The 20,577-nt window shown below is 49.1% G+C and overlaps 1 long non-coding RNA gene across 1 annotated transcript; it reads left to right on the top strand.

Annotated features, from left to right (window-relative positions):
• Positions 1–802: 802 nt before the first annotated feature.
• LOC149863961 (uncharacterized) lies at positions 803–19,072 on the top strand. The gene is made up of 4 exons (XR_016442647.1): positions 803–877; positions 3,619–4,434; positions 17,609–17,741; positions 18,926–19,072. It is a non-coding gene; the product is annotated as an uncharacterized LOC149863961 (long non-coding RNA).
• The last annotated feature ends 1,505 nt before the right edge of the window (positions 19,073–20,577 follow it).

The raw sequence follows: 20,577 nt of genomic DNA, 5'->3' as shown, positions 1-20,577 counted from the left end.
CTTGGACTGGGTAAGCGCTGGCAGATTGAAGCCAATAAGATGTTTATGTTGCTGCAGGTTCAGGAGAATAGCCGAGTATAGTTATTGAGAGAGTTTTTATTGTTGTTTAATTTTCAATACATAACACAGCTCAGGCCTTTGTAGCTACACATAGTTTCTGACAGTTAATGAGGATCACCATGGGTGAATATCTTTATTTCGGGGAAATATTTCATGCCAATAGTTTGTATAAGAAGCCTACTGAACTGATCAAAGACCTGGAAGATCTGGGCTGTGATTCTTGGGTTAAAGACTGGTCATTCTGGGAAACAGGATGCTGTATGGTAGTCTTTACTCATAGATTAAAGCTAGAAAGGACAATTATAAGGCTATGGAGGGGGCTGCAGCCACCCCAAAATGTGACACCCCAATCTGCCCTGCCCCAGCACTTGACCCAGCCCCCCAGCATCACCCCCTCCCTTACCAGAGGGGCCTTGATCTGCCCCCCCATGTCCCTTCCATTCCCCCTCCCCTTCCACCACAACAGACTTACTAGCCAGACAGTGCTTTTCAAGCTGTCGGGCTGCATATTGGAAATCAGATCCGTATTGCCTGATATACCTCCTTAAAAATTGTCTATCGATATCAGCCCAAAATACTCTATTGGTACACCCCTAAGATACATATGTGTATATATGTATCGAGTAGCATCATGCCCACAACAGATTCTTGAATAACAAGTTTGCCAAGACCTGCAGAACCATGTTGATTGACGTTAATTATCCTACCATCCTTTAATTGCTACACTTCATTTGCACAGTGAAAAACTAATGGGGAAGGCTTTTGAGGAAGACTTCATCTCATCTAAAGGAGAGAGCACTTCTGGAGATTGAGAGAGGTAAATGATGTACTCTTCCACTCCCCGGGGAACAGCTGCTTGCTGGTTTCTGGACTCCAGATGTCCTGGCAATCCATACCGCTGATTATAAAGAAAAGATTTAGGGAACCAGCCTTTTTGGTAGAAGAGATGCTGTCTGCCAAGAAAAGCTCCCTGGAGAAGAGCAGCCCTTTCACCCGGCTGACTTCTTGTGAGCGAAGGGTGAACAGCATCTTGCAGTATCATGTCCTGAAGCTTACCTGTGGTGGTTGCTTGGGAACACACTGAGCAGATTAGGGACAGGAGTTTCTCTCTCAGATTTTTATCAGCATTTTCAGGTTCTTTTTTAACTCCTACTTGTGCAGCATTGGTTGAGGGATTATCTAGGTTTGGCAGCGGAGTGTGGGGGAAATGATTCCTGTGTGTTGTGACAGCTGGGAGGTCATGGCGAATGCCCTGGTGGAGGTGTCATGGAGAATGCCATGCAGTGGGGCCATTCACCAGCCCTGCAAAGTCAGCACTGGGGAACACCAGAGCCAACGCCTGGTGGAGTTGGATGAAACACAAAGCAGGTGAAACCAGAACATGACTCCTGCTGTTTCTGGCCAGATTTCCTCCTCATCTCTACCCACCTTTACACAAACAGGACTGCACCAGGAAGCCCTTTGAGCTGTTTGGGGCATTTTGAGCCCCTAGGATATAGGATGTGCATTTCGTTAGCTAGAAGTGTTGGATAAGAAGAACAGGTTCCTGATGTCTTTCTTAGCCCCTTGTTGAACAGCAGGGACTGCAGTGAGAGAGAGAGAGGTGTGGGGCAGGACCTCTTATGTGTTGATCACCTTTACAGAAGAAGTCTCCTGAGTCTCCAGTAACGGCAAGGGAGCCTCTGCACTAATTCTCACAGCCCCCTGTGAGGTAGGGCTGTGCCATTATCCCCATTGCACAGATGGAAGAATGGAGAGGCTAAGTGACTTGTCTTAGGTAACACAGTAAGTCGGTGGCAGAGCTAGGAATTAAATCCATGTCTTCCAAATACCAGGATAGCAGACAAACCAGTACTTACCTCCAGTACCTTATCACCATCATTTTGACAAGCAGCTACTCCAGCCATGACTAATGTCACTGTCCCTTCAGCCTTGGAAAGGGAGTAGAAACCCTTTCTAGAAAAGCCACAGAGTGGTGTCAGGGTGGCACTACCTACACAAATCACAAAAGCAAGAAGGCACAATGTTTCAGGGTTGCTGCTCTCCTACACTTCTCGCATGCACTGTTGAGCCCATGCCAGAGTGGGTGGAATGGCAGGTCAGTGTTTGTGTCACCTCACAGGTTCACACAAGGCTTGGGATTGTGCTGGTGGTGACAATGTGATGCCAGGGAATTCTTGGCATGCTGTAGTGGAATAGGACCAGAAGGAAGCGTCGAGCAGGATATCCTGCCCAGAGCGAGTGGATCCGCTTCATCCCGATGCTGGTCTGTTATGCCACAGCCAATCAGTTCTGCTGAAAACCACGGTAGACCAGGAGGAGATTTTTGACAGAGTTAATCCAAGCAACAGGAGGGGTGTGTGGAACGGCATGCAGAGAATGTGCATTCAGTGCCAGGCGCTTATCCATCTGAAGAGAGCTGTGAGAGCATCTGTCCAGCCTAGAATGAGCAGACCTTCCCCTCTTTTCCACAAGTCTTATTTAATGCTTCTCAATGAGGAGAGCTTAACTGTGGAGTTGAGACCAGCTTGTTCCCCGCTGTGGAGTGTGTAATGCATCAAGCTAAGAAATGTCATCAGATAAAGGCGCTGTGGAGCATGGAAGATGTTTGGAACATCATTGGAGTGCAATGTTTTTGCCTAGCTCCCTTACCTGCCCCACATCTCCCCCCCTTGGATAGGTCATGGAAAATTATCCTCTGCTAGTAGAGCCAGATGCAGCTCCCTTCCAGAACTGAGAACTGAAGCAATAGCTTTGATAGCCTTTCCTACATGAGATACCTGCAGTGTTGGGATAAACTGTTCAGAGCCACCTGCCTACTGATGAACCTGGAACAAGGTTCTGTACCTCTAGCCCTGTCAAAGCTGCTACCCCACAAGTAGTTCATGCCCTACAGAAACTTCCCAAACCCTCGGCTTTGGTGTTCACCACCATGCTACCACCTAAGAGCCCAATGAAGGGAACTAGTAACATTTGCCCTCCTCCGCGGTGTATTATCAGGGCAGCAGCTGACATAACACCAAGCCTGAGACCGAATACACACTGGCTTGCTTCTCTGCATGAGCAGGGTAACAAAGGGCACAAAATTCCCACTTTTTCCTGCAAGTGAGACTGAGCAAGAGGCAGCAGGCAATTGGAGAAGCATGCTGACAAGCTGTTCTGACAAACATGGGTCCAATTTTTGAGTCCCACTGTGCACATGCCTCCCCCACACAGCTAGAAGCCAAACCTGGTCAGGGCTCCATTGTGCTCTGTTCCAGACGGGCCAAAAAGAACAGTCCCTGCCCCTGAGGAGCCTTTGCTGTCCTGCTCCTGCTGGGATCTCAAGAAGAGCTGGATCTACTCAAGAAGGGCCTCTCTCAGAGCCTGCAGTGCTGGCAAACCTACTAAGCTTCAGGACAGGAGAAGACGGCATGAGTGGTGCGGTGCATGGTTTGCCAGTAATTCCAGAGCAAACTCTCTTGAAGTGCCCCCCTGGAAGGGCAACTGATAAATCCGAGTGGTGGATGGATACAGGGGAACACTTATGCTACTCACCATTTACTTCTCTTCTTTCAGGAACAAAGAGACCCTCTTCCCTTCTCCACATAGATTGCTCTTCAAGGAGGTGACTCAGAAGCCACCTGAAGAATAGCAGCCTCCTGTGAGGAGACTGGTGCACATGGAAGTCTGCAGAGGGACCTGCCATTTCCAGGACAGAGCTGGAGTGGAGACTTGCCAGTCACTGCTTGGAAGGGAAGCCACTTACCCTCATATGCCCTTTGGCACACAGGGAGCTGTCTTCCTCTAACTGCTCCCTATACTCAGTGATTTCCTGTATTTCCCCTTTCATCTCCCTCCCATGTTTCTCTCTTTCTCTGTCATGCCTTTCCCTGCATCAGTATAACAGGGGGATGGGGAGGCCAACTGCAGCAGCAACCCCAGGCATCAGCTTTGTGGGGGGCGAGCATAAAAATAGCCATGACTGCAGCAGGGGCTAAGTGTGCTGCCACAATCAGTATTGCGGCAACTGGTGTTGCCCCAGGCATCACATGGCTACCCCAGATGTGGCGGTGCCTGGCCATACCTCTGCTTTCCTGCCACCCTCAGTCTGTCTACTGTGCCCTGTTGCCCCTCCACACCTTCTTTGTCCTCAGTCCCATTTTAGCACTCTTACGTTCCCTTATCCCTAGCTTGGTATCCACTAATGGTCCACCATTTTCCCTCTGTGCAGTTGGGCTTCAGCCTCACTGGAAATTACGGGACAAAACACCCATCTGTGCTGAAACAGCCTCATTCTTCTCTCTGGAACAGAAAGGGGCACGGTGCCCATCTTGTTGGGGATAGCCAGTGACTCCACACGTATTGTCTATACTGGGAGAATGACTATTTCAGGTAAAACTTCAGAAAACCGAGGCACAAATCAGAAACCTTTTATAAATAACCCAAATTGTCCTAAATCAAACCTTTTACAAATAAACCAAATCGCAGGCATTGGCAATACTGCCCATTCCCGCTGTATGGGGCTCTGTCATGGTCCTCACCCTGGGTGCCTGTAGGCTCAGAGGATGTGGGTGAAGCCTTTGTCACACTTAGAAAGCACTAAGGGGGTACTGATCTGTCCTTACAGGGCCTAGACCCCAGTACATGCTCCCCAGTGGCATCGGTACAACAGCTGTCCTTCCTGGAGAGCCTACTGGGACCCGAGTAGCCTATGGATTTCACATCCCCAAACCCACTGATGGTTCTCAGAATGAAAATACTCCTGGTCTGGGTCTCCTGCATCTGATCCCTGATAAGTAGCCAAAACTGAATATCAGTGATACTTGTGATGAAGAGAGTTGGATTTGGCAATGCCTGGCTTTAGCTTTCACTCAGCTTTATGAAATTCAGTTCCAAATAGTGCCTGGCATATACTGCAGCAGGTCCAGGTCTTGATGGCCACCACATGTCAAATGAAGCCCATGGCACCTGCTGAGAGGTAATGCTACTTCTGCCCTCCCAGGCACAGAGATGTCTGGGTGTTTGTATCGGTAAATCCCCTATTATTCTGGCCCCTTGTACTGCTTCTCCCTTTGGCTTCCAGGAGAGCCATCCTTATCATTGTTGCTGGTCCTTCTCTGTCATCGTCCTCCCTGTGACCCTGCTGCTGACGGGAAGATTATAATGGTGGCTGGAACTGTGAATCTGTCACTAACGGTGCAGTGATATCACGAGCCCAGGCATCCAGTCATAAGGACACTCTTATCAGCTACATTTTTTGCAGCCAGGAGTAGCTGAGGGTCCAGCAAGAGGGTATGTGTATATAGGGCATCAGCAGCATTGGGAGCCCAGGGTGGGGAGAAGAAGTCCTTCCTATCATATAAGAAGCTTGTGATTGCCTGGGGCTAGATGTCTTTTCCTGCAGTTTGTTGTGCAGGGCTGGTTCTGGGTTTACATTGGGTTCAGAGAGAATTGGAAATGGGTGACTTTACAGTTCTGCACTCAGAAGCTAGCCCAAACCTCCCCTTCTCCCAGTAAATGGACCAGAGCATAGGTTTGTGTTTACCATATCCATGAAATGCATGCAAACTTGGACTTGTCTGACAAAACGCCTCCTCAGCCAGGTCTATCTATTCCAGCCTGTACTCCTCTCCCCTCCTTACCCACCGGATGAAGCTTGTTGATACTTTACTCCCCTCTCTGGCCAGAGGGTGCTGGACCCTGCTATCTCTGGCCTGGCTAGATAACAGCTCAGACCCAAATGCCTTTTAAAGGAATCAAGGACTTCACAGATTTCTTCAGCTCTGAATACGAGCAGTCAAGTGATATGTCAGTGACGTACTGCTCTCCCACCCCAGAGCCTGCAGACGCCCTGTGGCATGTGCTGCCTGATGGACTCCAGCTCCAGCCAGCCCCACTCGCCATGTTCTCTGTCCCTTCCACACCCTCTCAGCTGGCAGCCTTTTCTGAGGGTAGCCAGCGTGGCCCCAGCTGCAAGGAGTGGTGTCTATTTTTTACTTGCCACCTTTGTGGGGTAAAGAGCTATACTTTTCCCCCTCAGCCATGGCAATGAGTCCCCCTTGTCAGCTCCACAGGCAAGAAGGAATAGAAACCTCCTGAACATACCTGCTTTCCCTCTCCTTGGCCTTGCCTGCTGTCTTGCACTAGTACAGTCCCAATCTTTTTGGCAGGTGTGCCAGAAATCAACCCCACACCCTCCCTGAGTGTCGCACCGATCCCCTTCCCCTGCCCGATCAGCTGCTGTTTCCTGCTTCCTGCCCTGTGCTCCCTGCCCAATCGGCTGCTCTGTTCTCTGCTGCCTGCCCTGTCTACCGCTGTGCTGCCTGTCCCCTCCCCAGTCTGCTGTGTGCTACACATGGCCTGTCCATACCCCTTGTATTAGGCTTCCATAAATGCCTTCGAAAGGAGATCTTTACTGAATGCAGTGATTTCACAGAATATCTCCTTCCATGTGATTTGCGGAGGATCCCTTGTAACAGCAGTAATGCCTGTGGCAAGGATCCCATTTCTCCTACAGTGTTCTTAGGTAGAAGTTAGTCTCAGACACCTTCATCAACTGATGAGAGCAATATGTGACAGCTGAGGGGCTTTGGGAAGGCTGAGGGAGACTGAAGCTATGAGAAGAAAGAGGAGGATGGGAAAGGGGAGAGATTTGGGCCACAGTTCTCAGCTAGGGTATTGCAGGACTTTGGGGTGCCATGATCCCCTTTCAGGGGTGCTGCAGTGGAGGTGGCCTAGGGGGACCTGTCTCATTTACAGGAAGCAGGATCAGAAAGCAGCTGACACCAAAGCCTGTGCTCTTCCTGCAGCCCTTTTAGGTGGATTGTCTCAGACCCCTCTGTTTCCAGGAGGAACATGCATGGTAGGACTGGGAAAAGCTATGGCAAGGACCCACACTCCAGCCACAGCACTTTGCACCACTTGGCTGGAGGAGGCAAGTGCAAGAACACCCTCCTCCGTCATCATCCGCCACCCCCATACTCCTTTGGGTCACAGGGGAGTTTACCCAGAGCACAAAACTCTTCAGTTATTTTTCTGCTCCTGTCTGCTTTAGGTTTATCAGACAACCCTAATACAGTCAAGAGCATGAGGCAGTACCCCAGCAGAGAACCGCCAAGGTAAACTTGAGGCAGTACAGCAGTGGTTCTCAGCTGGGGTAGAGCATGCTGCCAAATTCAAAAAGGTTTTGGAAGGCTGCCCTGACTTTAAAAAGGTTGAAAACTACTAGATTAGAGGACTCAGTGGGAGTCTGAGGTGGTGCCTGTGTGCTATGTCAAGAGCCAGGCTCTACAGATGGGGAAAGGGGTATGGAAATAGGCTTGAGAGCCATTGGAGCAGAACTTGTAGCAGGAATCACCCAAAGAATAGAGGTGGCCAAAAATGGACCCTTTAAGGGCACTTACAAATAGGAGAGGAGCTATTAAGGCAGATAGTGGTCAGTAGAGTAGGAGAACCATGGAGAGAGAGAAAGCTGAGGACAGTGAGATCAGAGAGCTTGAGAAAATCAAGTACAGAGAAGCATCCTTTTCATTTATCTGGGAATAGGTCCAGGGATGGTAGGGGCCCCTGCTTCAGCAGGGCCGGGGGAATGGAAGCCAGATGGCAAGGAAACTCTAAGCACCTGGAGCCAACAGCAAGCTCCAGGCTTTCAAGGGATGGTAGTGGATGGAGAGAAGGCCGCTGTGAGATGGGGCAAATAGCATCCTTGAAGACTGATGCAACAGTGCTGGGGGTGGGGAAGAAGGGTAGGCAAGAAAGCCAGAGACTTGAGGTGGCCACAAATGATGAGGTCAAGTGATGAGGCCAGGCAATGGAGGAGCAACAAGTGGATATAAGGGATCGGACACCGGTACCCTATACTATCCCAGCCTGCTGGGCTGTTGGGAAGAGGAGTGGTTGAACACTGCTGTTTATAACCTTCAAAAAGGGAATGAAGCCACTGGAAATGTGGGAACTGGCATCTCCTGGTGTATGGGTATAACTGGGTTATTGTTAGAGCTATTTGGTCAGTCACTTCTGTTGCATAGGAACCGATAAAATAAAATAGCTGCTTAAAACAATAGAGATGCATTAAAAATAAATACCCAGTGTTTGCTTGTCAGGGCAGCCTGTATTCTATTCCTCCTTCTCATTGCTCCCCTTTGGGAAGGAATCCTCCTGGAATAAACAGAGAGTTTCCTACTAAATTCTGCAGGGCTTTTCCATGTAGAAGCAACCTAAAAAGGCATTAGAAAGATTAGTGGTTCCAGGCCATAGCTATGTTTCCTTTTTAACTAGCTCTGCTTCTTGCTGGTTGATGTTATGAGCTTCTTGCTCATTCAAGTGTGTGTATGGATAGGCTTGGTTTTTGGCAGATCCCCGAATAATTAAGAACCAGAACCTTGAACTTAAGTATTTATGTATTTCATAGCACAGTACATCTGAGGATAGAGTAATTTACAAAAAGAGACCATGTTGTTCCTATTTTACAGGCAGCAAAACTGATCTTGGAGAGGTCACTTCTCCCCTTCAAGATCACACTGTAGTTTCTCTGTGGTGGAGCCAGGGATAAAGCCTGGGTTTCTTATCTTCCAATCTGCCTCCCTGCCTGATATCACTTCTCAACTTCAGTTTCATGTGCGGCACTGGCAGGAACGCACCCCATCCAGGCTGTTCTCCTAAGCACTTGCACTTTTTGAGCAGGGCAGAATGTCAGCTGCTCTTCACCACATACGAAGAACAATCACCAAGATGTCCTGGTGCTCAGAGAAGGTGAGCTGGCTGAGGCTGTCACCATGGAAGAAGAGGTGGCGCTGGTGGGCACTAGGGTGGTGTGTGAACACCTATGGAACAGAACATCTTTTTTTTGCTGTCTGGGAGAGGGTGGGTGGCTGAAGCTGTGTTTGAGTAACAGTGTTTCTCCTCGAGCTTAACCATTGCAACCCCGTAAGTTTCCCGTGATGTCAGCTGGGGACGTTTTTGCCTCCTTCCAGTTTTGTTTGAAGTGAGGAAGCCCAATGTTCTTTTTCCAGGGTCAGCCCAATTAGTGTGAATTGGTTCCAATGACCCTTTTTTTAGCGCGCCCCTCTGCCATGAGAGTCAGTGTTGCAGGTGCCACTAGCTCTTCGGGGTTCCTAGTAGTATCTTCTTCCCAGTGGCAGAGTTAGAGTTGGTGGGACCCTGTGCGCAGCTTCACTTTTGCCCCCTCCCCCCACCCCCTTTTGGGACCCAGCCAAAGAACATTCAAGATAGCGAAAGGGACTGGATGTATTTAAATCAGCTGGTCTGGATGATCTCCATCCCAGAGTGCTGAGGGAATTGGCTGAGGTCATTGCAGGACCCGTGGCACAGCTTTACGAGCACTCATGGTGCTCTGGTGTGGTGTCAGACGACTGGAAGAGGGCCAATGTGGGCTCCATCTTCAAAAAAGGGAGGAAGGACGACCCGGGGAACTATAGGCCAGTTAGTCTTACCTCGATCCTGGGGAAGCTTTTTGAGAGAATTATCCTGGCGCATGTCCACAAGGGACCAGCAGGGGAGATTATGCTTAGGGGCAACCAACATGGGTTCATTAGAGGCAGGTCCTGTCAGGCCAACCTGGTGGCCTTGTACGACCAGGTCACCAAATCCTTAGATGCAGGGGTAGCAGTGGACATAGTCTTCCTGGACTTCTGGAAGGCCTTCAACACTGTCTCTCACCCTGTTCTCATTAAAAAACTGTGGGAGTGTGGTGTCGACACCTACACAGTCAAATGGGTCCCCAACTGGCTGGAGGGTTGCACCCAGAGAGTGGTAGTGGACGGGTCTTATTCGACCTGGAGGGATGTGGGCAGTGGGGTCCCGCAGGGCTTGGTCCCGCACTGTTCAACATCTTCATCAGCAACTTGGAGGAAGGGTTAAAAAGCACCCTGTTCAAATTTGCTGATGACACTAAGATGTGGGGGATGTGGGCATGCTAGAAGAGAGAAATAGGCTACAATCAGACCTAGACAGGTTACAGGGGTGGGCGGATGAGAACAGGATGGGTTTTAACACCGACAAGTGCAAGATGATGCACCTGGGGAGGAAGAACCAGAACCATACCTACAGGCTGGGGAACTCCCTTCTCGTCAGTGCAGAGGCAGAAAAGGATCTTGGAGTCATCACTGATACCAAGATGAACATGGGCCGGCAGTGTGGGGACATGGTCAGGAAGGCCAACTGCCCCTTGTCTTGCATCCACAGATGCTTCTCAAGCAGGTCCAGGGAGGTGATCCTCCCCCTCTATGCGGCACTGGTCAGGCCGCAGCTGGAGTACTGAGTCCAGTCCTGGGCGTCACACTTCAAGAGGGATGTGGACAGCATGGAGAGGGTCCAGAGGAGGGCCACTCGTATGATCAGGGGGCAGCAGGGCAGGCCCTATGAGGAGAGGCTACGGGACCTGAACCTGTTCAGCCTCCACAAGAGAAGGCTGAGGGGGGATCTAGTGGCCTGTTACAAACTAGTCAGAGGGGATCAGCAGGCATTGGGGGAGTCCCTGTTCCTCTGAGCACTCCCAGGAGTGACTAGAAGTAACGGTCACAAGCTGGCAGAGGGTAGATTCAGACTAGACATCAGGAGGCGCTACTTCACGGTCAGGACAGCTAGGATCTGGAACCAACTTCCAAGGGAAGTGGTGCTGGCTCCTACCCTGGGGGTCTTTAAGACGAGGTTAGATGTACACCTTGTTGGGGTCGTTTGACCCCAATACTCTTTCCTGCCATGGCAGGGGATCGGACTTGATGATCTGCTCAGGCCCCTTCCAACCCTACAGACTATGAAACTATGAAAAAATGGTGAAGTAAATTCTTTGCTAGACTACTTTAAAAAAAAACCACCTTTAGAGCACAATTTGCAAAAGAAGTTCGCAGAATGCAGAAAGCCCGGACTGCTTTGTGACTTGCAACGCTTATTAAGTTCAGTCATTTGTCAGATTTATCCTGCATTTTGGGGGCCCCTATTGTTGGGGGCACCATGCCACTGCATGGCTTCTTTCACGGTAAATCTGCCACTGCTCCTTCCCCTTAACAGGAGCAGCAGCATAAGGGAAAGGAGGGAAAAGGTTTCATACTCCTCATCTGTAAGTCGCTGGTCCTAGGGCTCTGAACAACTGTACTGTTTGACCTATGGCCCAAACCCAGAACGCTGCATGGCCCTTGGGGCTGGGGGGGTACGGTGAAGTCTGGCAGGTGGCGGAGGGGGGAGCATGGCAGTGGTAAGCGTGGAGCTCCTGAAGGCAGCCATGGTGCTGTCAGTGGCAGGAGGGGGGGATGTGGTGAGCGCTGAGCAGCAGTTGGCGACCACCCACAGACGCTGCTGGCTGTAGCCAGCAGCAATTGCAGACTGCCCACAGATGCCACTGGCGGTGTTGGCAGCAAGTGCGTGGGAGGGTGGTGAGCAGTGACTGCCCGCAGGTGCTGCCAGCAGCGTCAGCGGTGCCTTTTTGTTGGGGGTGCACTGCCATGCTCGGGGTGCACATGCACCTCTGTGCACCCCCTATGCATTGCCAGTGGCCCAAACTGACCACTCTTTCACCTATCCAGGATCTCTTCCTGTCATTCCAGGCTCTCCTTTCATACTAGCTTTTTTCTATGTGTTCCTTTGCTCTTCAGCCGCACCCCTTCCAAAGCCTGCTTTTCCATGGACCCTCTCCTGAGGACAAGCTGCTCTTCTGTGCTATAACAGGTGTGGTTCTTGTTCGCATGCTGTACCATTATGCGATCCCTGTATTTTCATGCTTATCATGGATGCTAAATCTGGTGACCCTGATCTACTGCACCTCTGAGCAAGTGCCCAAAACCCTTTGTGATCCACTTTATTCTGTGAAGAAAAGGAAGTTGGCAAATGAGTTGCCAGATTCCAAACTGCATGTTCTCAGGGGTCTGCGAAACACCATCTGGTGAAAACCCATCTTCTTATAGTCTGAAAAATAACCCCAAGTCCGCTAAACCAATAAAGCCTGACATCCATTCACAATTTGTAACAGCTGTTGAGAAGTCAGTTGTCCCTTTCCTCCCCAACAAAAAAATCCTACAATTAAACTGCAACTAAAAAAAAATTAGAAAACTTCAGACTGAATGGTGCAGTCTAAGATACGTTGAGATCCAACGAACATTACTTACAGCACATAAAATAGTAGCTATCAAATAGTCAACTGCTTCTTCCACTGTCTAGATGAGACTTAGGCCTGGATCTAGAGCTTCATGGGATGTGACGATGCATCTGTCACAAATGCCCAGGGGAGGAAATGGAGGCGTAAGGAGAATTGTGTGCGAGTAAATGGACGAAATTGTCCTTATTTCTCTTGACAAATGAAGCTGACAGTGCAGAATGAGAAAAAGGCAGAAACCTGCAGTAGGGTATGATCATACCATCATACAGCTCTTTGAAACTCATACAGTTAAGACTGAAACATCATTTGCTGATTGGCTTTGATTTACTTTGACCAAATATACTGAAAGAGCTGGTTGATAAAGCACAGAAAGCCAAGAGCTGCCAAAATCCCAGGTTGTAGTGACAGAAGGAGGGCTCAGAAAGGGTGGAAAGACTGGATTTGGAACAGGGGAGATAGGGGAGTTAGAGGAAAGGTCTAAGAAAGGGAAAACTTAGAGGGAATTGACTTGGAGGACTTGGTAGACTAAAGCATGAACAGATAGTACTCTGATGAGCCAAACTGTGTGTTTCTTTTTTATATTATTTATTAAATCTTCTAAATTGTATTTTTTCTCCTTGTAACAAATCCAACCAACTCTAGGTGCCAAAACATAAAACAAACACACAAAAAAGTCATACATCAGAAATGAGAAAATGCCAAGATATTTATACCATACTGATGTTCCCATATATTACCTACGGTCTTTCTACCACATGGACTTTTATGGCTTGAATATTACAACCAAAAAGCAAATTAAATTCCAGAAGGAAAGGGAGGTATAGAGAAAAAGCAGAGAGGGATGGGGCAGGGTATTCACATCTACTTTTCAGTCAAGTCTCATTTTGGAGTCATTTTCCTAAAACTTGATCAACCAGTTTTAGGAAAACATCCCAAACGGCTTCAATTTTTTTCTGGGGTTGGTGCCCTATTGTAGGTGATCCTTTCCTTCATAGTTAGGTCCATATAAGTCCATTCTCTACCAGCCACTGTATCAGGGCAGAGAGTATATTTACTTTCCTAATGTAGCAGTGTTTGAGGTCCTTGCAACCAGTACAACTCTGTGTTGCCATTTCCTTTGGTGGGGTGATTACCTCCATTTGTTAACTAGTAGATGACCCCATCTGGAGGTATTGGCTTCAAGGTCAAATTAAGTACCTTGGGTCATGTCATATTTTGATTTCAGTACTATCCCAGAAGCTTGAAACTTATGCGGGGGTGGAGGGAGGCGCATGATTGAAGCATGTAAAAGGTATGTTTATTTTTTTTCATAAAGCAGCCAACAACACAGGTGCTTCATTGTAGAAATGTAGCTGTCCCATGTCTGATTCACCAGGCAAGGAGAGAAAGTGAGGCCAGATATGGTGTTTGGGTGAGATGACTTCACCTGTGATGTCAGGAGTGGGATGTTCTTTTATCCCCAAAAGTGAAGAGTGCTTCTAGAGCAGAAAAGTACAAAGGTGAGCCTCAGTGATGGGACATCCAAAAAACTGGAAAGGCTAGTGATGGCTAGGGGAAGGTCTACACCAAGCCTTGAAGAACAATAGCAGGAGGTCCAGGAGTAGCTGATGGCAATGGCCACATAAAGGAAGACCATGTGAATGATCAGCAGGCTGGTTCTGTGAATGCATTGACACAGTCAATTGGGTCGCCAGCTGGCTGGAGGGCCGCACCCAGAGTGGTGGTGGATGGGTCATTTTCAACCTGGAGGGATGTGGACAGTGGGGTCCCGCAGGGCTCGGTCCTCGGGCCTGCACTGTTCAACATCTTCATCAGTGACTTGGATGAGGGGGTAAAAAGCACCTTGTTCAAATTTGCTGATGATACTAAGATGTGGGGGATGTGGGCACACTAGAAGGGAGGAATAGGCTACAATCAGACCTAGACAGGTTACAGGGGTGGGCAGATGAGAACAGGATGGGATTCAACACTGACAAGTGCAAGGTGATGCACCTGGGGAGGAAGAACCAGCACCATACCTACAGGCTGGGGAACTCCCTTCTCATCAGTGCAGAGGCAGAAAAGGATCCTGGAGTCATCTTTATGCCAAGATGAACATGGGCCGGCAGTGTGGGGATGCAGTCAGGAAGGCCAACCGCACCTTGTCATGCATCCACAGATGCATCTCAAGCAGGTCCAAGGAGGTGATCCTTCCCCTCTATGTGACACTGGTCAGGCCGCAACTGGAGTACTGCGTCCAGTTCTGGGTGCTGCACTTCAGGAGGGATGTGGACAGCATGGAGAGGGTCCAGAGGAGGGCCACTCGCATGATTGGGGGGCAGCAGGGCAGGCCCTATGAGGAGAGGCTACGGGACCTGAACCTGTTCAGCTTCCACAAGAGAAGGCTGAGGGGGGATCTAGTGGCCTGTTACAAACTAGTCAGGGGGGATCAGCAGGCATTGGGGGAGTCCCTATTCCCCTGAGCACTCCCAGGAGTGACCAGGAATAACGGTCACAAGCTGGTAGAGGGTAGATTCAGACTAGACATCAAGAGGCGCTACTTCACAGTCAGGGCGGCTAGGATCTGGAACCAACTTCCAAGGGAAGTGGTGCTGGCTCCTACCCTGAGGGTCTTTAAGAGGAGGCTTGACAATCACCTTGCTGGGGTCATTTGATCCCGGTACTCTTTCCTGCCATGGCAGGGGATCGGACTTGATGATCTGCTCAGGTCCCTTCCGACCCGACCAGCTATGAAACTATGAGAACAGCTCAGGGCCAAACAGGTGAGGGCTGGGGAACATCTATATCATTTCATGTGGTCTGTGCTGCTCACTCACCTTCTCAGCAGAAATGACCAGGAGCTTCTGTATTGGGGAGGGGTGGAGGAATTGGCCACTGGACTTAGTCTATACGTGGAGAAGGAAGAGGACCTGTCCATTAGGTACTTCAGTGGTACACAGATGGGTCATGTGAATAGACTTTGCCTCTACAGGAACTGTAATTTAAGGCCTGCTGTGAGGCACAGAGCACTGCAAACACTGAAGTGCCCAAGGGTACTTTGGGGGACCTGGTACAAGGGGGTGAGGCCCACAGAAACCCAATCTGGGGGAAAGACCCTGCTGGGGTGCGTGGCCAACTAGGGGGAAAGAAAAAGAAATGCACGGGGGTTGTACATTTTGGATGTGGGAAGGCAGAACAGCACTGCTGCGCAAAGAGCTCTCCCTCTGAGATGGGAAGGTGGAGGCTGGAGGGGGCCTGGATGTACAGGGACATGCAAGCATGGGGCAGGCAGATTTGCTGCCTGAGGCGTGGAGCAAAGGAGGACGATGGTATAGGATTCCTAACTTCCCAGATGGCTGAGGGAGATAAATACAGCCTTAGGGAGGGAAATCCTACGTTTGTCTGTGGAAGGAAGCAGGGTCCAGGAGCATGAAGTCAAGACAAGGCATACTCCTTGTCTGTGGGTGGCAGAAAAGAGCTGGAGGCTGATGTAAAGGGACTGACAAGCTTTCCCATTCCTCCACAGTGCCACCTTCCCACCCCTTCCTTCGGTTCAAACCTGTCACCTAAGACATGGTCTGTGTGCAATGTGGGTCCTTCACTCTCTACCCTATGCAGCCTACGGGAGCCTATGGTAAGAGAAAGCTGCACGTGACCCCATAAGCATTAATTTAATGAAAGAAAACAAGCCTTGTCCTCCACTGAGGATTCAAAACCTGCAAATGCCTGCCCAGAGTATCAGTGGGGTCTTATCCCTCACTCTCTCCCTTCCCCCACTTGCGGGCCAGGCATGAGCCACAGCTGTGACAAACAGCTGTAACTGTTCTCACAGGGGAATAGCCTTTTTCTCAGAAATCAACTCTTGTCTTGCAATCAGCCTGGATACTAACCAGACAGGCTAGGCTTCTTTCTTCATTACCACAGATCACCAATGTTTTGAGGTTCTGGGATTCAAAATGTATACGAATCTTGGCATTACCCAAAAATGAACCTTTATGTTCTCCACACCCAGCCTCTGTGTGTGCATTCAGAGTCCCATCTGCTGCCTTGAGTGACTAAGACGTCTCCCTCAGGTTTTGCTCTGGTTAGCGAAGCCTGGCTGGCCCAGCAGCAGAAGCAGGGCCAGGGTCTAACCAGGCTCATGTGTCAGCAGTGGATTGCTAACGAAGTTTTGAATGGAGAATCTTTGTTCCTAGCGATGTTCCAGCCACAAAGCAGCCCAGCTCGGCTTTCAAACCCCTGGTCTGGCAGTCAGTAAAAACATTGTCCCCCTGTAAGCCGAGCACGCTTGCTATGAATTGCTGAGAGGCAAAAGCCAAAGCGGCTATTTTTCCTACAGTCTCTTGCCAGAGCAGGGAAGAGCTTCTTAGCAGACATGGCAAAGTATACATTGATGCTGCTTCCCACAAATGGCTATCCCCAAAAGGAACCAAAGGAGGGCTCTGAAGTGGGCGCTCAGTCCACATGAGTGACGGACTGCAGTGTTTTACCATGATCTTGAAAAGCTAAGCTGTCCTTTTGCTCTGGCTTGTGTCTTCCTGAATACGTGGAAGTTGACTGCTGACTGATTGCTATAGGGCTGCATCATCTATCTGATTTACAGTCCTTAATAGTGATGCTCTATTTATAGACTGGCTTCATCTAAGGATCTCAGGGGCCTTGCACATGTTAATCTTGATCATTTTCCCTCTCCTACTCCATGCAAGAGAAGCAACTATTATGGAGGAAGAAAGTGAGGCAGAAAAAGATGCACTGATTTACCCACAGTCAAAGAGTGGACCAGGAGCTGGCCTAGAACGGAGCATAATGCTCTACCTTAATTATTATTGCCATTCTCCCAACTGCCTGTTTCTTAAATTTTTAAAATTTAAAAGAAAAATATAAAAAACCTAGGGCATTTGGTTAAGTGTACTCTGCAGGGAAGAGACGCGACTATTGCTTAAATAACACCCATGCTAAAGCCTCCTGCAGAATCCATCCAGGCTGTAAAGTGCAAAGAGCCGCCCCCTCCCCCGCCCCCCCAGTGTGGGTGTGCAATTGGTTAATTACAGGAACACGAACATCAACAATGATCAAATATTAATGCCACACATTGTGATATTTGTTCAGTCCATGAAGCCAGAAAGCAGAAGCCTTTTAGAAAATCCTCAGGCTGTTGATGGTGGGCTTTTTAATGAGAGGAGGCTGAACTGATGGACCGTCTTGCTGTGTGATTGGTGGAAAATGGGTCACTTAGCTATTGGGAGAATGATGCGCTCCCTCACGGAGTTTCCATAGATGATACATGTGAGGCTTGCTGTGCTAAGAGAGCCCACACAAAGGCTTGCAGCCTGGAGAGAGGTGTGCTACACTGCAGGATGTGCCAGATGCATGACCTTGTGCTTTCCAGTCCCTGTGTGATGGGGGGGTGGGGAGAGGTTGTGAGACGGTCTCTTTCTCTGCCCTTTTTATTTTGTAATCTGTTTCCTTTCCTGTCAGCTTTGAGAATCTGCCCTGCATCCCCACAAAGGAAAAAGAAAAAAAGAGAAAGGAAAAGAAAGCAAGGATAGGTGTCTTGTAAAATCCCTAGCAGTTGCCATGGTAATCCAGGCTCTCAGCTTGGTCTTAGCAGGTAAGAGTTGGAAGAATCTATTTTCCAAGTTTCTGTTAAAAATGCATCTATAGGTGTCCTCATTTCTGCTGCAGAAAGATTATTCTGCCCGATCCAGCATCCATAACCAAATGGCTCTTCTGAAAGGCTTTAATGCATCTAAAAACAGAAGATAGGAGCTATTGCTTCCCTGCCTGACCTTAGGAGCAGACTGGCTAGTTAGCAGACTGGTTGTCTTAGTTCCTCCTAGATGAGTGTGGTGTCACAGAATCAGGATTCCTATAGCCAGTATGTGTATGAATACGATGTACACACATCTCATTTGCCTGGAATAGCAGTGCCCACAATGACAGCTCCCTTTGGCCAGAATCCCAGCCCTGTCATGAAGGAGCCAATTGCCTGAGCCTGCCTGTTTGAAAACCAGGGCTTGCTCCTTCAGGCCCAGCCTCTCCCTCCAGCAGATTCTAGTCCACAACTATTCACTAGGGCAGTAAGACTGCAAACACACGTCATAGTTTCATAGTTGGTTGGGTCGGAAGAGACCTGAGCAGATCATCAAGTCTGACACTGTGCCATGGCAGGAAAGGATGCTGGGGTCAAACAACCCTGGCTAGGGTAGGAGCGAGCACCACGTCCCTTGGAAGTTGGTCCCAGATCCAAGCCACCTTTGTGCCACCATAAAAATGTTTATAGCAGCACAAAGCCCAAGCAAACAGATGTCCACGGCCCTTGTTGTGCCTCAAATGCCTGAAATTTTGCCTATGAAAATAGGTAGTAAACATTTATGTTGCTTTTTTGTGTGCAGTGGACATCTGTTTGCTTTATGGCAGGAGAACATGGGTAGCCAGGAGATGCCTGTGCTCTCTAGCTACCCCAGTCATGTGCTCCTAGGGCTTAAGGGGCCTTATCCTGCACGCCTTGGGAAGTCCTTTACAGAGGATTCACCAGATGCAAGTATCGCAGTGCTGTGCCCCAACTCAGGGCATGTGTTTGCAAACAGGGAAACCCCAGGGTCCCCCCACTTGCAATTATCCTGAAGGATCAGGCTCTTGAAACCCCAGCAGTAGCAGGGGCCTGATCCCAAGGGACAACAGGCAATGTCTGTCACACAATGAAAGGCCAGCTGTTCCAGGACACAGTCTGACACAGCTGATCCCACTCCGAGGACGACATCTGTTTATAGCTTAATTCTTCATTTTGTGCAGCTGTTCGGCAACATGAAGGAACCATGGAAAGGTTTTACTGCCCATCCAGACTGTGACTCCTTCCATGACTGTCTGAATAGCACTACTGCATCAGGTCCTTTCCCTCTTACCAGGGAAGGTTTCAGAGCGAGGATTTATCTACACCGTGACCAGGAAAGTCATGATAAATCTGCTTACTTTGTGAAGCACAAGTGCATCAAAGCCTGTTTGGATGCTGCCCTTTAGAGGGAAGGTGGCCTTAGTTCTTTGTAGTTTAATCCTTAGGAATAAACTGCTAAACTTTGCCTGTTGGTTCAGTTTTACTGAGTATCCTTGTGTACACAAGCCATAAGTGCTTATCTCTCAGCAGTCCATAATGTGTGTGATATTGGCACCTTCTGTTGCGTACAATAGCTCCAGAAGATACAGAGGATGTTTATCTTGTTCTCAAAGCAGGAAATCACATAATGCCTTACTTCACTACTAATTTCCATAACTCCATCATCTCTGACTAGTTTCTACTGTCCCTTTTTCCCAGGACGTCAGGATGCCTGTACAGAGACTGCTGAGCATTGCAGGCTTTGGGGAATCGCAGGGAGACCTTCCTGTCCAGCTGGGGAAACATTCATTCACTTCCTCCATGGAAGGCCAGAGCAGAGGTCAGAGCTTTGTAGAAATGCCAGGATGTCACACCAAGGACATGCAGGCCAGGACTGTGCTCTGAGCTGCTTTCTAGTGTCTACACTGCTTGAGGAAGAAGGCTTAACAGCTAATCCCACGTGGAAATTAAATGGGTTATCAGGAGAAAGACAGAAGACAGGGTGGCCTTATAGACTAAATCAGAAAGCCAGTTACAGGGTATGGGGTCACCAAAGAGCCAAAGTGCAAATCAGTTGTGAGTATAATCAGTTGTGCCCTAATTGCTGTCATGTGTCTGCAGAAGTCACAACCCTGCATAGGCTCACAACTGAAAAGAGGGAAGGGTGTAGGTATTCATCTGCTGCTTTTTTGATACCACTGACTACAGCACTGGCCTCACAACTGAGCAAGGGGGACAGGAAAATTCTGGAACAGCTCGAGTCCTTTTATGCCTTGATGCTTCCAGAGCATAATTCCAGAGCGTCTTGCTGCTAGCTATTATATCAAAAACAGACCTGACCACTGTGAGGCTGGCCTTTGTGATGTCAAAGCTGGGGTCCTGCAATGCTCTCTAAGCAGTCTGCTAGTCCAGAGGACAGATGTCCCTGTCTTTGGCAATGCCGGCCATACATAGCACATTGTCCCATGCTCTGCTTATGGTGATGGCTCCCTAAGGAGGATTTGCTTACAATTAAACTGAAGGGCTGCAACAGAGATGGTTGTAGTCACCTCAGGACCTTCTCCTCTCTGGAGAAATACCCTTTTCTGAAGCTACCAACCACCTGGTTGATGAGGCTGGTTACCAAAAGGGGCCAAGGCTTGGGAGCTTGGCATAGGCACAGCTCTCATGGGCTGGCAGGACAAAACCCATGGTGCTCAGTGAATCCAGGAGAGCAAGCACCGCTAAAGTCTGGCTATACCATGCCCCAAGCATGTTTCACCAGGGATGTTTCTGACCATGCTCCACTTGAGAGTGACCACTGGGGAGGACCCCAGAGCAGCTTTACCACTACATTTATGGTTTTGGGACATGG

This window comes from Crocodylus siamensis, chromosome 5, assembly GCF_052110815.1.
Source record: "Crocodylus siamensis isolate JL-2025a chromosome 5, ASM5211081v1, whole genome shotgun sequence".
Taxonomy (NCBI): Eukaryota; Metazoa; Chordata; order Crocodylia; family Crocodylidae; genus Crocodylus; species Crocodylus siamensis.
Note: the sequence above shows the minus strand (reverse complement) of the source record. Positions and strands in the feature narration are given on the sequence as shown.